This window comes from Artibeus jamaicensis, unplaced genomic scaffold, assembly GCF_021234435.1.
Source record: "Artibeus jamaicensis isolate MK-2021 breed Jamaican fruit bat unplaced genomic scaffold, CSHL_Jam_final contig_373, whole genome shotgun sequence".
In the NCBI taxonomy this organism is placed as follows: domain Eukaryota; kingdom Metazoa; phylum Chordata; class Mammalia; order Chiroptera; family Phyllostomidae; genus Artibeus; species Artibeus jamaicensis.
In genome coordinates this window covers 13,166,017-13,183,632 of record NW_026521807.1, presented here as the reverse complement: position 1 = coordinate 13,183,632, position 17,616 = coordinate 13,166,017, and positions in this window count along the sequence as shown.

Genomic DNA, 17,616 nt, shown 5'->3' with positions numbered 1-17,616 from the left:
TGCTAATTTCTATGGGTCAGTTGCAAAGGAATAGACCTGTCAATCAGTTTCAGATGTAGCAGAATTTGTCTGTCTACAAACAGGGATACTTTGTTGTTGCCATAGAGACTAATCCTCCACTTTCCTTCTGTTGACACAGCTAGTCACAGTCTAAACTACCTGATCACACTTTTAATAGGCAGCTGACTGGAGTACCATAAAATGCTCAAATCAAGTTTGCAACACTTGAAGCACACACTGTTGCTTTTTAAAAATATATTATAATTTAAACCTTGTCATATATTGAGTCCTATTTATTTCTTTACCTAGTCAGGGTACAGATAAGTAGTTAACTATTACTTTGTTTTGTTAAATGCCAAATTAAGTACTAAATTTCAACAAAATGCATAAGAAACAAATTTGAATAAAATATATTTTATAGATGTTCAAATACTTCTCATTATTTCTCTACAGTTAATAGGGTAGATTTCTTTGCTCTTTTATTTTATTTCAAATATATTTCTATGTCATCTGGCTATTCGACAATTTTGTACATTAAAATGAAGACCTTGTGTCTTTGAAATTATTATAAGAATGTGCTCATGCTTTTAAAGTTTTCAAATTTATATAAGTCAGGATAACCACAGGGTACACCTTCTTTTCAATTAATCTATTTTCTTTAGTTGTATTTGCTATACCAAAATAATTAACATTTTCTATGAAGAGAAGATTTTAATTTCAGACATTGTAAATGATTTATCCTTAGTTTCTGGCTAGTTGTAGCTTAATTCCTAAGTTACCTAAGACAGTTGTCCAAATCTCTATAAAATATTCCATGGCAATGTTAACATGTTGTTTATAACTTTGTTTTTGTGAAGCATTAATTTTTTTGAAAGTTATGATATCAAGTTCCACTTGAGATTTTTAAAGGTTATTGAAGTGCAGCAGCATGCCCTTTCAACATATTTCATGAAAAGTTTGTAGTGACTCCTTCAATTAAGAAGGAAAATTGATGTGTATCATTAATTACGTCAGTAGAAATAATAAATCATCACTGAGTGCTGCAATTAATTATTTTTAAATCATGTAAAGAAAAATGACAGACATAAGATAAATCCATAGGCTCTTCAGATGAGAGGTATGGGAGGAAAAATATGAAGAAGAAAGGATACTACAAATTAAAAGCAATTCATAAATAAAGAGCCAACTTACTTTTGTCCACAGGTCAGCATGAAAAATGATACTGGGACCACTTAGAACAAGAACATTATACATCTTCATCAGTCCAGTAACACTCAAGTTTCAAGAGTTGATTATTTACCCATTTTATTAATTCATGTCACACTGGTACAAAGTGAAGTAAAAATTCTCAGTCCATATGCAGTTTTTTTAGAACAACAATGAGAAATGGTTAAGGATGTGTTTCATTTAGATGAATAAATACTTTTTAAAGCAGTTTTTGTCCTTGGACTGTTAGGTTCAAAAACACATATTTTTTAAAACACAAATGCACAACTTATTGAAAAGTCTTTGAATTTTAAAATTACTTTAATAAATAGAAACTGTATTGCTATTTTTGGGAGTTCTTGGTTTAACTAAGTAGTTAACCAATTTTTACATTATACAGACAGTGGATTCCATGGTAAATTCCTTTGATTTCCTGACTTTTGCATTGTGAAATGTCTCATTTATATATCATACATTGTTGATCATACAAACCTATATTTGCATATATTAGAACAAAAAAGACAATATGCGTGGATGGAAATTGCAGCTATATCATATCCAAACAACTATTGTTTTTAAATTTTCATCAATTAAAATTTTCAATTGTCATTTAATTTTAATGTTAAATTATCTAATTGGAGGTTGCTCTTCATGCTCAATACTCATCCATGTTCATTCATTCTCTGTCTCATTCTCTTTATCTCTCTTTCTCTCTCCCTCTCTCTCTCTCTCTCTCTCACACACACACACACACACACACACACACACAGACCATTCTATCCTTTAGGCTATTTCACAGCCTCAATTCTCACCTGTAACATCTGACTCACAAACATGTAGCTACAATGCCAAGCTGTCTCCAAAGCTCAAGTCTCAATTTCCTGCTTCTTCCTAGGCAAAACGATTTGAGTGCTCTACAGAACTCCTAAAAAAATACATGTCCAGAAAAGAACTTTTTGTCTTTTCTAGTAAAAGGCCCAAAACATTGACTTACTAGAGACTCCCTTTTTCCTTATGTATGACATCCAGTCTTTGCCAAATTTGGTTGCATCCTTCCTTCCCCTTTACACCCAAACTCTCTATCCTTATGTGGTCCGTTATTTTCTAATTCCAACTAAAATCTTTTCTTTAAGAGGTGAAGCAGCAATAAAGAACAAAGTAATTGAATGATGTCTCTGCTCCTTACCTGTCCACATTCCTACATCTGCATACAATATTATTTTTAATATGATTTTCATGTCCCACCCCCTTGCCTTCTCTGGCAAGCATAATAGAGTAGAAATAGTATGATGGGGAAATTACATAAATAGAAAATCAGAGACTTTTGTTGACTTTGTTCATTGATATAATCCTAGGCCTACAACATCAAAGTGCTCAAAAAATATTTGCTTGGTAATTGAAAAGGAAGATATGATTTGGATTTCAGGCAATTAATCATTAACTATACTATAAGATATATATATGTATATATGTATGTATGTATGTATATATATATACATATACACACACACATATATACATGCACACATATATGCATATCTTTAAATGCTTTCTTATATACCAGCAATGAACATCTGGGATGTGAAATTAAAAGCACAATACCATTACCTTAGCATAAGTAAATAAATAAGTAAATAAAACACTTAGGTATGAATCTGACAACATATAACAAAATCTATAGAAAAAAACTACAAAATGCTAGTGAGAGAAACCAAAGAAAATCTTAATAACTGAAGAGATAGTCTATGTTCATGGATAGACAAGGCTCGATACAATCTCAGGCAAAATCCCAGAAACTTACCATGTGGATATCTACAAACTGATTCTAAAGTTTATATAGAAAATAAAAGACCCATCTTAACCAATATAACACTTTAGAGTTACAGAGATGAAAGTCTCACTACTGATTTCTGATGAAAGCTACAGTAATCCAAACGTAAATCAATGAAACGGAATAGAGAATCCAGAAAGAGACTGATGTGAACATAGTCAACTAATCTTTGACAAAGAAACAAATGCAATTTGGTGGAAAAAGTATAATCTTTTCAATAAATGGGGCTGAAAAATTGAATGTTCAAATAAATGAAAATAAACAAGCCACAAACAGAGACACAGATCTTCTACCTCTAATAAAAATTAATTCAAAATAGCCGTAGATGTAAATTTAAGGTGCAACTTATAAGATGTCTATGACATAGGAGAAAATATATTCAACCTCATTTTATAGTGAGATTTTTAGATATAACAGCAAAAACAATCTATGAAAGAAAATATTGATGCTTTATTTTATTACAATTAAAAACTTCTGCTCTGAAGAAGACATTAGGAGAATGAAAAGACAAGCAAAAACACTAGGAGAGAATATTTTCCATTTTTATTTATTAATTTTTAGGGGAGAGGAACATTTATTTGTGGTTCCACCTATTTATGCATTTATTGGTTGATTCTTGTATGTATCCTGACCGGGAATCAAAAATGAAACCTTATAGGGGAGAATATTCTTAAAATATATACCTAATAAAGTATTTTAAATCAAAATATAAAAAGATGGCCTGGCTGGTCCAGCTCAGTGGATTGAGCACAAGCCTGTGAAGCAAAGGATGACTGGTTCAATTCCCAGTCAGGGCACATGCCTGGGTTGCAGGCCAGGTCCCCAGTGGGGGACACATGAGAGGCAACCACACGTTGATGTTTCTCTCCCACTCTTTCTCCTTCCTGTCCCATCTCTCTAAAAATAAAATAAATAAAATATTTTTTAAAATATATAAAAAGATATTTTAAAACAACAAGGAAACTACCGTACTTAAAAATAGGCACAAGTTTGTAACGGGCACACATTTCACCAAAGAAGAAATACAGATAAAAATAAACATATTAAAAGATGGTCAATATCATTTGTCATTAGGACCCTAGAACTAAAATAAAGATACCATTACACACTTATTAGAATACCTAAAAAAAAATCTGACAATACCAATTGCTGGCGAGGAGATACAGCCACTCCAATTCATTGCTGGCAAGAATGCACAGTGGTAGAGCCACTTTGGAAGGCAACTTAGTACATTCTTACAAAGCTAAAAAGAGTCTTACCATACAATCTAGCAATCATCATCTTAAGTATTTACCCAACTGACCTGAAAATTTATGTCCACACAAAAACCTGCACACAAACATTGATAACAGCATTATTCATAATTGCCAAAAATGAAAGAAATGAACTTTCAGGGGTAAAAAGCAAATTGTGGTTCATAAACACAATGTAATATTATTCAGTGATAAAAATAAATGAGCTATCAAGCCATAAAAAGATGCACCTCAGGTGGATCTTAAACACATCTTGCTAAATGAAAAGACAATCTGATTCTAACTACATGAAATTCTGGAATAGCAAAACTATAGAGTTGGTAAAAAGATGAGTGATTTCGTGGTTTGAGGCAGGGAGGGATAAACAGGTGAAGCACGGGATTTGTTTAGAACAGTGACTCTTAAAGGATACTATATAATGGTGGATACATGACACTGTATGGGTGAGGCGAAGGTAGGTTTACAGTTGTAGTATGGAAAACACACAAATAATAATACAAGAAACTCTGTGTTTTATGTACTCATAACTGTAAGCCTACTTTGTTCACCCTTGTATGTTTATCAACACTCATAGAATATATAACATATAAAACAAATCCTAATGTTTGCAGTTTTTTAATTATTTAAGAGATCAGGGTTGGAATTAAGAATTAACAAAAAGATCTAGCTGTGTTAAATGTATATAACCTCATTGTGGAAATGAGTAGCATCTATAAGGCTAAAGTAAAAGAAACTACACCTCAGCACTGGATTCTAGTTAATAACTTTCTTTCCCAAGGTGCTGTGTGCTTGTAATTGTGATATCTCAAAGCATGTATACTGTAATGGAACAATTAAATAAATGGAAAGTAGATGGGAGAGGCTAGGCTTCTCGCCATAGTAGTGGGAGGTAACAGATAACAAGGAGAAAAGTTTAAAATGAACCATAGAGTTGCAGACATAAGTATGAACTCATATTTAGCCTAATACAGATATAAACAGCCACATATAGAACTATTAATAGATATGCATATATAAGCTCAATACACATACATGTATTTCTTTGATTTACCAAGTACAAAGACTCAGAAGCAAAAAGGCCTGATCAATAAGGAACATACCAGGTACCCAGATCTTAGTTTCTAATATTAATCCTTCAATGAAAGGAACCAAGACTCCTTCGGGAAAATGGCCATTTCTAGAACTGGGGCAAGAAATGCACAAAATAAGCCTCAGTTTTCCAATGACCAAGCTGGAACAATTTAGGAATCATAATAAATAGAGGAAAATTGGGTTATAACACAAAGTATAAAGTACATATACTGATATAAATAAATAATTCAATGAATAAATGGGGAGAATAGATGAAAATGCAATGCAGAAGAAATCTAAACAATTTATGTAGATACTTCACCCTCAAAAAAGGCGAAACATAACTCTCTACCCCTTTAAGTATGCTCTGTACACAGTGAATTCTTTCTAAAAAGTACAGTAACAGGAAAAATAGTCACTTTGTTGTGTAGAAATCTAATATTACCTTAGCCAAGTGACAGGTAAATTTCAACAATAACAACTCATATTGATAGTATGTACTCCTATGTGATGTGACAAAAATGGTATTTTACATCTCTGATCTGCCTCCCAAAATGTATAACACCAATCTAATCTTGAGGAAAGCATCAGACAGTTCTCAGTTTGGGACATCCTAAAAAATACCTAACCAGCATGACTCAAAGCTGTTAAAGTCATCAAAAACTAGGAATCTGAGAAACTGTCATAGCCAAGAGGAGTCTACGGTGATACAAAGACTATTTTAAATAGTATAATGTGGTGTCCTGGGTGAGATCCTGGAATGGGATATATGTAAAAAGACATACGTATATACAGCACCATACTTTAAAGTATTTTCAACCAAGTTGCAAATCTGGTTTCTCTCTACTATTGTATACTGGGCATGTAGACAGGTAAATTTTGATTTTAGATAGTTTAATCAAGGGAAACCATATATTGATCAATGGAGAGATTTGTCCATAACCTAGAAACTCTACACTTTAAATTGGGTGCAATCAGATGAGATTTAAGGACTGTGTCCTTTAGAGAAATTGAGAAGGCAGCTAAACCACTGTTCTCCATATTAAAGTATCTCCTTTGTTATATTAAAGATATGTTAATTATGAAGTACTAGAGTTTTCATCAAAAGACCTCTATATTAGTAAACTTCATTACATAAATGAGATTGTTTATGAGAACTTCTTTTAAGATATGTATAATGAATCAGGATCTTTCATTAATAACCAATGATATATTACTAATGATCTCACCTATAAGTGAAAACTAGTCAACAAAACAAACAAGCAAGCAAAATATAACCAGAAACATTGAAATAAAGAACAAACTGACTTCCGCCAAGATGGAGACGTAGGTGGAGGAACCACCTTGCCTCTGTGCACAACCAAATCTAAGAAGAACTATTTTTAACAACAATCACAACCAAGCCACACGGAAAATCGACAATACGGAGTCCAAAAGATATCTAAATGCTCAGCTAAACCGGTAAGAGAAGCGAAACCAGCAGCGGAGCAGGTTAGCAAGAAAAAATTCCCAGGTGGTGCGCGGAGCACAAGCAGCCGAAGCGAGCTAGCTCCGGGAGCGCACAGGGAGGAGGCACGGCGGGCTGTCTGCAGTCAGTTGGTCAGTCGGTTGCCCATCTGCGTGCAGAGAAACCAGTGAGGAGGGAAGCCTGCGCTGGGCAGCAGGCTCGCACAATTCCAATAGGTTAAACAAGATCCGGGCGTGCTGTGACTGGATGGGCTGGGCTAGCACAGAGGACCGCCAGTGCTCCTTCTCTGACCACGCCCCCCCACACAGCGTCACAAACCAGCGACCTGGGTTGCCCCATCCCGGTAAACAACTAAGGCTTGGCTCCACTTACTTAACAGCACGAATAGACCAAAAATGGCTCTAGGACAACTCAGAGCCCCAGAACCGATAGATCTAAGCGATGAAGAAATAGCCAGTCTTTCAGATGCACAGTTCAAAACACTGGTTATCAGGATCCTTACAGAACTGGTTGATTTTAGTCACAAATTAGAGAAACATATGGAAGCTAAACTAATTGAAATGAATGGTAATACAAAGGAAACCAATAGTAATGGAAAGAAAATTGGGACTCAAACCAAGGAAATGGACCAGAAGGAAGAAAAAAATGATCAAACAGAAAAGAATGAAGAAATAAGAATTCAGAAAAATGAGGAGAAGCTTAGGAACCTCCAGGACATCTTTAAACGTTCCAACATCCGAATTATAGGGGTACCAGAAGGGGGAAAGGCACAGCCACCAGTGGAAAACTTATCTGCACAAATAATAAAGGAAAATTTCCCCAATCTGGCAAAGGAAATAGACTTCCAGGAAATCCAGGAAGCTCAGAGAGTCCCAAAGAAGTTGGACCCAAGAAGGAACACACCAAGGCACATCATCATTACATTAGCCAAAATTAAAATGAAGGAGAGAATCCTAGAAGCAGCAAGAGATAAGGGGACAGTCACCTACAAAGGAGTTCCCATCAGACTGTCAGCTGATTTCTCAAAAGAGACCTTACAGGCAAGAAGGGGCTGGAAAGAGGTATTCCAAGTCATGAAAACCAAAGACCTACAACCAAGAATGCTCTACCCAGCAAAGTTTTCATTTAGAATGGAAGGACAGATAAAGTGCTTCTCAGATAAGACCAAATTCAAGGAGTTCATCATCACCAAGCCCTTATTATATGAAATGTTAAAGGGACTTACCTAAGAAAAAGAAGATAAAAAAGATGAACAGTGAAAGGACAGCAAACTCACAGTTAGTAACAACCACACCTAAAACAAAAGCAAACTAAGAGGACAGCTAGATCAGGAGCAGAACCATAGAAATGAAGATCTCATGGAGGGTTTAGCAACAGGGGAGTGGGAGGAGGAGAAGGGGGGAGAAGGTACAGAAAATAAGTAGCATAGACAGTAGATAGAAAATAGATAGGGGGGAGGGTAAGAATAGTAGGGGAAATACAGAATCTAAAGAATTTGAGACACGTGTGCATGAACTAAAGGGGGAAATGGGGGGAGGGGTATGCAGGGTGGAAGGGAATGGAGGGGGGGAATAGAGCAAATGTAATGGCATAATCAATAAAAAAAAGTTTTAAAAAAAGAACAAACTGACAGCGACCATGGGAGAGAGGGAAGAGGATAACAGGAGAAAGGGGGAAGGGTAATCAAGGGACATGTATAAAGGACACATGGACAAAACCAAAGGGGGGTAGGATCAAAGGTGGAAGGTGGGGGTGGCTGGGTTGGGGAGGAGTGGTAGGGGAAAATGTAGACAACTGTACTTGAACAACAATAAAAAAGAAAAAGTTTGCTCTAAAGATAATATATAAATGAAAACATAGGATGCAATAGATTATAAATTGCATAGAAAAAAATAAAATGATGCCAGTAAAATACATAGAGATCCTTAAAATGACTCAAAGTACAAAAATTCAGTACTAGCACAAGTTCACTTTTCTTGGAGGTAGATATCCTGTAAGTTATCTAACTCTTCACATGCAATCTAGAGGTCTCCTTCCATCAAATTTCTCATTTATATATATTTCACTCTACTTTTTGAAAGGTGTCTAATATCATAGAGATCTAGAAGATTTAATTTCCAACTAAGTAATCTATTTTTGTAAGTCTAAACCCAGGGAGCATTTATGACATACCATTTGGTAATGTGAGACTGTGCTCATTAAAGGGAAGTTTTATTTTATTTTGTTTTGTTTTTCATGCTTTAAAATACAGATCTCTGTGTACACTGTTCTCCAAGTACTAAACCTTTTTGAAGAGATGCTTTACTCTTTTTCTAGCCTTTACTGACATAACAAAATTGCCTTATTAGAGATATACTTCTCTCTAGTTCCAAATCTTTTCTTTGTATTTCTTCTTAGAGATAGAAAGAGCTCTTTGTGCCAGTTATCACAAAAAGAAAGACATAGGATTGTGAGATCAAAGGCTATTGATCAAAATTCCAAAGTCAATGTCACATTTTTTATCCCATAAACCAAAGGATACTGGTTAATTTGCAAGCAAGCAGCCCAAACCTCAGGACCAAGCTATGATCACCATTGAAATAGGTTTAGCATCAATGATTAACAAAGATTCCTTTGATACTGACAAACACACAGTTCACCTTGGAATAATACTGTTGATGCCTTAATACTTATTTGTTTAAAAATTATGTGTCATTTATGATCATAAACTCTATTAGAGCCAATACCTATATTTTATAGCCAATATTTTACTTTTATAACCTATATTTTACTTTTGTTTACAAGCTATTATTCCTTCAATGACTATCTTACAAAAAAATTTACTTAACTGGGACTTTTAATAATGATACTGGGACTCTTGATAAAACTAGTTAAGAATGATGAAGATGTTTAAAAAGAAAAGAAAGTTTCAATGCCATGCCTGCACACTTAAAATTGGTCTAATATTCTGGGAATCCCTTTGCCTAGTCTGTTTGACATTTTAGGCCCCTTCAAAGTTTCTGGGGGTACATATGAACATTCAATTTTGAGAATGGGATTTAAATATACTGGCTGCACTACTCTTCTTTCCTCTCATGAAACCACAGTGTAGTGGAAGAGATGGAAAGCAGTTATAATCCAGTGTGATACAGGCTAACATGTGGATTATACACCTGCTATATAGAGTCCGCTTCGGGAGATTAAATTTTCATTTCAACATATGGACTCCCCAAACACATCTCAAAGTCCATCTCTCACATAAAACTCTGAGACTTTTGTTCTACTTAAAGTCATTTATAACATGTTGATAAGCATCGGATATTTCTTTGTTTAATAATTATTTTATTGTTGTTCAATTATAGTTGTCTCCTACACTCCCTCTTACCCCAAGATACTTCTTTATATTGAATATCTTGTAACTTCTTTGCCAGGAACTGTTTCATATTCTTTTGTTACTTATATTCATGAAAATCACATAACCAAGAAGGAGCTTCTACAATAGAAACCATAAATTAGGACGGACATTATCTCACTTAACTCAAATAGATATTATTGTCCAATTTAATAACATTTGGTAACCTCATTTAAGAATCATGACCATTCAGAAAATTATAAAAGGAACTTTGTATAAAACCATAAAATAAATGAAATCAAAGAACATAAATGTAGTAGCTTGAACACTGGAGAACCAGAACAGTAGGTCTTTGCTATAATCAGTCACCAGGTTCTTTTTTCAGAGAAGATGTCAAAAGGATGTGTTCTTAAAGTTCTCTTTTTATTCCTCTCCTAGTATCAGATATCATTCCTTGCATTATGAGATGTACTTTTTCCCTTTAATAAGAGCTACAGTTAATCATTGCATAATAGACTAACCTTTTGTTTAAAAATTCCTTTGGGTCAATGTATTAGAGGCACAGTTTTGATTCTTGCATAATCTCTAATCTATTTATTGAACTTACCTGGGGATAATAGTGAAGAAACTCATCAGCCTGTATTTATACCTAACTAGATTATTTTTATACCCAGACAGTATTTTAATAAGACCCTTTATAAGAAATTTAAAAAGAGAAAGAAATGTGAAAAAATGAGATTTTTAAAAATATTTACTTATTTGATCACCCTATTTTATTATTACTAATTTTCAAACTAGAATAATGTGAAAAGAAATGTCAATTCTTAAACAGAACTATTGATGATTACAGCTGCCATGGTGTATGTGTGTTTTCACATAAAAGTTCTATAATGTGAAAAATGGCAAGTTTGTCATAATGTTGCTGGTCAGATGGACACATTAGTAATCTGGGTCAGCACACATGCCTCATTCAACAGCTCTGGATGCATGGTGGTGCTTAGGAATGCTGTTTTCAGAGGTGGAGCAAGAGGTCTGCCCTCGCATACTCGTAAGTACAGTCCTAAGCAACTAGATGATAATTACCCATTTCCATTACCACTGTTTATAAAGAATAGTCTATTAGTTGTAGACAGACTCACAGACGGAAAACAGATGACAGTCAGTGGGGGATGGAGATTAGGGTTAGAGGGATTGAGCAAAAAAGAAAAAGAACTCATGGACATGGACAACAAGGTGGTGATTGCTGGGGGGAAAGAGGTATAAGGGGATTAAATATAATGGAAAAATATAATCATGATTATATGTGTTTAAAAAATACATACATGCATGGTGTGCACCAGGAGAAATTACTGAGGACCAGCAACATTACTAGTACTTAGAGTACACTACTGTCATGAAATTATAGCTAAATATGATGAAAGCTGAGCCTCTGAAATCATGTCTACCCACATAAAAGACAATTAACATAGTTTTAATTATGCATTTTTACATCTTGTTACCTATATATTGTGCATGAAGCTTAACTTCATACCAAGTCCACAGATTCCAAGTGCTGTGGGAGCCGGTCCAGGTGGAGAGCAGGACGGCTGATGCTCTGTGGTCCGTCTCACATCCACGCCTTCCTGGTGTCATTCTTTTTCTGATTAGTTTGTCACATTCTTGTGGCCCCTTGTTTACTATTTCTTTTTTTCCCTATCCTGGTTCTTTATCTCAGACAGAAAGTGTCATCTGTTTGTTATCCAGGAAACTGAAATATTTAAGGGATTCTCAATAAGTATGTATGCAGAATAATTGAAAATTGTATTAATGAGTTAAAATGTATCCTTATAAAATTCTTCTTTTAAAAATGTGGAATTAATAAATTTGGGAGAAAAGTGGTTTCCAGCTGTTAAGAGGTTCTAAAAAGATTCTCTAGAGGTCATTATGGACAACACAGTGTGCAGTCATTATTTTCTTTTATCTTGTTCTAAAGTGGTTGAGGGGACACATTTATCTTTCCTTCTTTTCAAGACATTTAAAAGCAGTGTTCCAGTTTCACAGACAGCATCTTCACACCATTCAAAAGATACACAGTCAATCATAAACCCAAACAGGAAGGAGAGGGTTAGATTTCACTTAAGTAAAGTTTAGCGAAAAGCCAACAGATCCATGCGATTATGGCGAGATCAATGGTGCAGAGTTTTAAAAGGTTTTACACAAACAGCAGTCTTAGGATGCAGCTCTACGGAGCAAGTAGGTCAGGAAAAACAAAAAAGCAGTGCCCAGTACATGTGCCTCCCTTTGGGTCCATAAAGAATCTGACCAATCTTGTCTAAAGGGAAGCCATTCTTGCCACAAGGTCAAAAAGTGTTTTCATTTCCGCTGACTGCATTTCAGCCTTGAGTAGTGTGTCAGCTGAGTTTTCCTGCTGGTCAAAGTCACAAAAATTCTGGTCAATATCTTTTATGAGGAATGACAAATGTAAAAATATAAACTCTACTGTGTCAGATAAACTATATACTAGGTCCCAAACAAAGATTTAACAACGTGCAGTCAATTTCAAAGTCTTCTGCCAATTCAAGGAAACAGGACTCTCACTAGAAAGTTTCCTACACCAGGTTAGAGACCATAATGTTCAGATTATGGAAACCTTTAAAACTTTCCTTTTTAGATATGAACTGTTATACAGAACTTTTTAAAAGAACTTTTTGTGACTAGTCAGATAAATGGGAAACACATGAAAGCATTCCTCAGAAAAGATCAATTTTGAATAATCTACCTGTGGCAAAATACTTTCGAGCTTATACTATTCCAACTTTCCAAACCTCCTTCCCCCATGGACTGTTGTTTTTAATATAAAAGCAATATAGTTTCATAAGTAACCATCCCAGATCTACCCTCCAAATAGTGGAGTGATTCACTCTTCACTTTCCCTATGTGTGTGTTCTATACTATATCTGGGCAGTCTCTAAAGTGGATTTAACAGAACAGAAATTTCAATGAAAACCTATTTACTTTTTCAAGCATAAAAAAAAAGTTAAACTCTTCATCCCTGTTAGCATAAACACTGTATTTGCATATGTCTCAAGTGAGGCTCTTACTTGTCTTTTGAAATTATAGGAGTGAGGCAAGAGGGTTTTCCTCTTTTCCTTATTACTCTTCGGCTTCCTCTTTCTCTTCCTCCTTCTTCCAATTCAGAATATGGGGTTCCAACATTTCTGTTGCAAAAAGTGATCATTTTAATTTATTATACCTCACAAACCTCATTTTTCCTTTTATTTTGTAGGCATCTAATTTTTAATAGAAACTTGGAGGATATTGTAAGTAAGCAAGTTTCCCATGTAAGTCTGAAATCAGAAACCTCGTTTTAATATAATTTTCATTAGGGAGACATATACACTCACCAAAAGATTATAAAAGGGTCTGTGGCACGTGCTGCATGATTGTAATCAGAGCACATACCCCCAACCACACAGCCACTTTTCTACCCGGGATGATGACGTCTAAAATATCACAAGAAATATCTCACTCACTAGCATTTCCCCCAGAATAAAAGATGTTTATATAATACCTCAAAAGCAATAATTTCTAGTTAAATGTTTTCATTAAATGTAACCTTAAAAATATTAGTATACACAGGCAATTAATGATATCCTATTTGACCCACACAAAATAAGTTGGTACTGTATTATATTAGCCAAATAAATTGTCTATGGGTACTCCCAAGTGCCAAAGTGAATTCCAAGGTTCTTGTTGTACATATAATACACTTCTGTTCAAATTAATAGTGAAATAAAAATAACTTTTTACAAATGTCCATAGTAATAAAGAAAAAGGATTACATGATATATAACCAAAATAGTGTTTAAACAGAATGCTTTTCATAGTATTCCAAGCTTCACTAGCTTTCTAAAAAGGATTTCACTGACCACACTTCCTATAGAAAGCATCTAATCTGAAGGGCTGACCATTAAGTTCAGCAGCATGATTCACTTTATCAACTTCCCTCAGTCTTCTAATACTCCTTTGCAAAAATTGTGCAAACTGTGTGAGACTTTACATGTATTAAATTCTACCTTGTGTCCCTAGAGAAAATATTTTCTATTATTCAGGCAAGGAGCAATCTTTGCCTAGCCATGACAGATTCACACCTGGCTGATCAGGAATTCTTGGTGTTGAACACAATCCAGTAGAAACCTTTAGTGATGGAAACAATCATTTATAAAGATTTTTACTGGTGTATCCAAAACAATATGAAACCTTGGAGAGACAAGGAAGGCCTTGTAGTTATTTATGTTGCTTCCTAAAATAAAGTAGTTCCAGTTACATAAGTGCATAGAAACTACTTAAATTTAAAATAAAAATGATTATTTCATTTATGGCTAAAGTCTTTAAATTTAACTCCAATTTCAAGAATTGAGTTGATTTACCTGCCAGTAATACCTGTTCTCCTTCTGGATAAAGTAGTTCTACAAAAAATAGCTTTCAAACTGTTGTCCATAGTGTAGGTACATGCAATAGATCAGACATCTTGTAAAATATCTTATTATTCTCTTTATGTTCATGTGTATTGCTACAGTCTCTTCTGAAGCTTTTGCTTTTTTCTAAGTTGAAAATTTTATTTAACTAGTATGTTTTATTTTCCCTAAAATATGTCATAAGTCCTAAAAATGTCCTTATATTATAATTTCTTCTAATAATGTTGAGTCCTAGAAAATTCAACATCTTCAAAATCAGTGATTAAACCTAAAAAGTTTACAAAATTTATGTATTTTACTAATGCAGAAAACTTAATTTCCAAAACAATCATTTCTAAACAAGATATAAAATAAAGCAAATTGATCTTTCAAACACATAGTGAAGTTAGGAAACAATTCAGACTTAGAACTAAAATATTAGTCACAGCACGGTGACCTCTCACCTTAAGTGATAAAATACACAGGTCAGAATCGACAATACATACTCATGGCTGATCACGACTGCTAGTTATTGATCAAAGGAGAAAAAAAGCACTTTGCAGAGGAAAAAAAAAAAACATTGCTCTGAATGACAAACATCCATTCTCCTGAGAATCAGCAACTCTCTGGGTTTCTCCCTCTGGAACTAGAAGCAAGAAGTGAGTTCAGCCAGTATTTAATATCAAGTGAATGTGGTGTTTAATCAATAGTCTTCTGCTTTGTTCCTTGATGTGGAAAGCAGTGTCTATTCATTCAGGAAAGGTTAATGCCAAGGGTCAAGTGATTTCACACTCTCGGTAGGATCCACAACATTGCAGTAGTTCAGATGCCACAGACAATGATGACTCAGTTGGACTGATTTATTGCCACTCGAAAGCCCTGCTTAATACAAAAGTGCTCTCTTATGATAATACCTCAGAAAATAGCACTGATAAAAGAGGAGGCAATAATTACCTACATTTTGAGGTAATGTCTTCATTTCTAATATCCTATAAAGATGTAAAATTCATTTTAAATGATCTGCTTCTTATGGTAGCAAGCCATTTAAACCAGATCTTATCAGCATCTTCCCTTAAAAAATACACCACAGGAGAAATTCAGTAACTCCTGATACAAATGTAAATTTTAAGTAAAGGATGGTTTAACACATGTTTTAGATAATAGTTTTTTAATATTTACTGATCACAATATATTTCACACAAGCAATATCAGACAAGCAAAAATATTTGCAGATAAAAGGAAAAATATGACTTGGTTTAGTCAACTTTTAAACAAGGAAGACACCATTTGCAACTTGACTTTTTTTACCAGTTCTAGCACAAGACAAGCAGGCTGAACAGACATACCTATAGATTCTTTCTGAATGTGAGTCACTTAAAGCAGCATTGGCTGAGGTCATTGTTTTAAACCAGAACACATTTGACTATGTCAGGGGTCCAATCTTTAACATGTTAGCATCCATGATTATTATTCTGCAATGCCTCATTCCAGATGTGTTTTATATAATGAAAGAAGTTCAAATGTCACCAGGAAAACAGTGTGAGGAGAATTAATTGGAAAGCTTGTCATAGGAAAGTCATTTCAAATCCAGCTTTCACTAATATATCTGTGGATGAGGAATATACCAATCAATTAGTAAAATAAAATAAATTCTATATTTTTTTCTAAAGACATCCTACTGTTACAAGTGGAAGGATATTTGAAACAACTTATTATATTGGAATATGGAATATTAGATTGGAATATTATTATATTCCATTCTGGATGACCAGTATATAAGGCACTCTAATATGAATTTTCTGCCTTCAATTCCCTCTTTTCACAGGAGACATAATATTCAGAATTCTTAATCCAAAATATTTAAGGCACTTGGGCTGCTTCCATATCTTGGTGATTATAAATAATGCTGCAATGAACATAAGGGTGCTTATGTTTTCAAATTAATGTTTTGGGTTCCTTTTGATATCTGCCCAAAATTGCTAGGAATTGCTAGGTCAAAAGGAAGATCCATTTTTTAATGTTTTGAGGTATCTCCACACTGCCTTCCACAGTGGCTGCACCAGTCTGCATTGCAACCAGTGGTGCAAAAGGGTTCCCTTTTCTCCACATCTTTGCTAGCACATATTGTTTGTTGATTTATTGATGATAGCCATTGTGATGGGTGTGAGATGGTGTCTCATTGCATTTTTAATTTGTATTTCTCAAATAATGAGTGGTTTTGAGCATCTTTTCAAATGCCTGTGGTCATCTGTATGTCCTCTTTGCAGAAGTGTCTATTCAGGTCCTTGCCCATTTTTTTATTTGTTTGTTTGTCTTTTTGATGTTGAGTTTTGTCAATTCATGATGAATTTTGTATATTAATCCCTTATTAAATGTATTGGCAAAAATGTGCTCCCAGCCTGTGAGTTGTCTTTTTATTTTGTTGATGATTTCCTTTGCTGTGTAAAAACTTATTAGTTTGATGTAGTCTCATTTGTTTATTTTTGTTTGTTTGTTTCCCTTGCCTAAGGAGACATATCCAATAAAATATTGCTAGGAGCAATGTCCAGGGTTTTGCTGCCTGTTTTCTTCGAGGCTTTTTATGGTTTCAGGTCTAACATTTAAGTTGTTGATCCATTTTGAATTTATTCTTGTTTGTGGTGGTAGAAAGTGGTCTATTTTCATTTTGCTGCACATATCTGTCCAATTTTCCCAACCTCATTTATTGAATAAACTGTCTTTTAGCCCATTGTATGTGCCTGCTTCCTCTGTAGAATAGTAACTGAGTATATCGTTGTGGGTTTATTTCTAGGCTCTCTGTGCTGTTCTATTGATCTGTATGATAGTTTTTATGCCAGTATTATTCTGTTTTGATTACTATGGCCTTAGATGAGTGGATAAAACAACTATCAGACATTTACACAGCGGACTACTACTCGGCCATAAAAAAAATTTTACCCTTTGCAACAGTATCGGTGGACCTGGAGAACATTATGCTAAGTGAAATAAGCCAGTCAGAGAAAGACAAATACCATGTAATT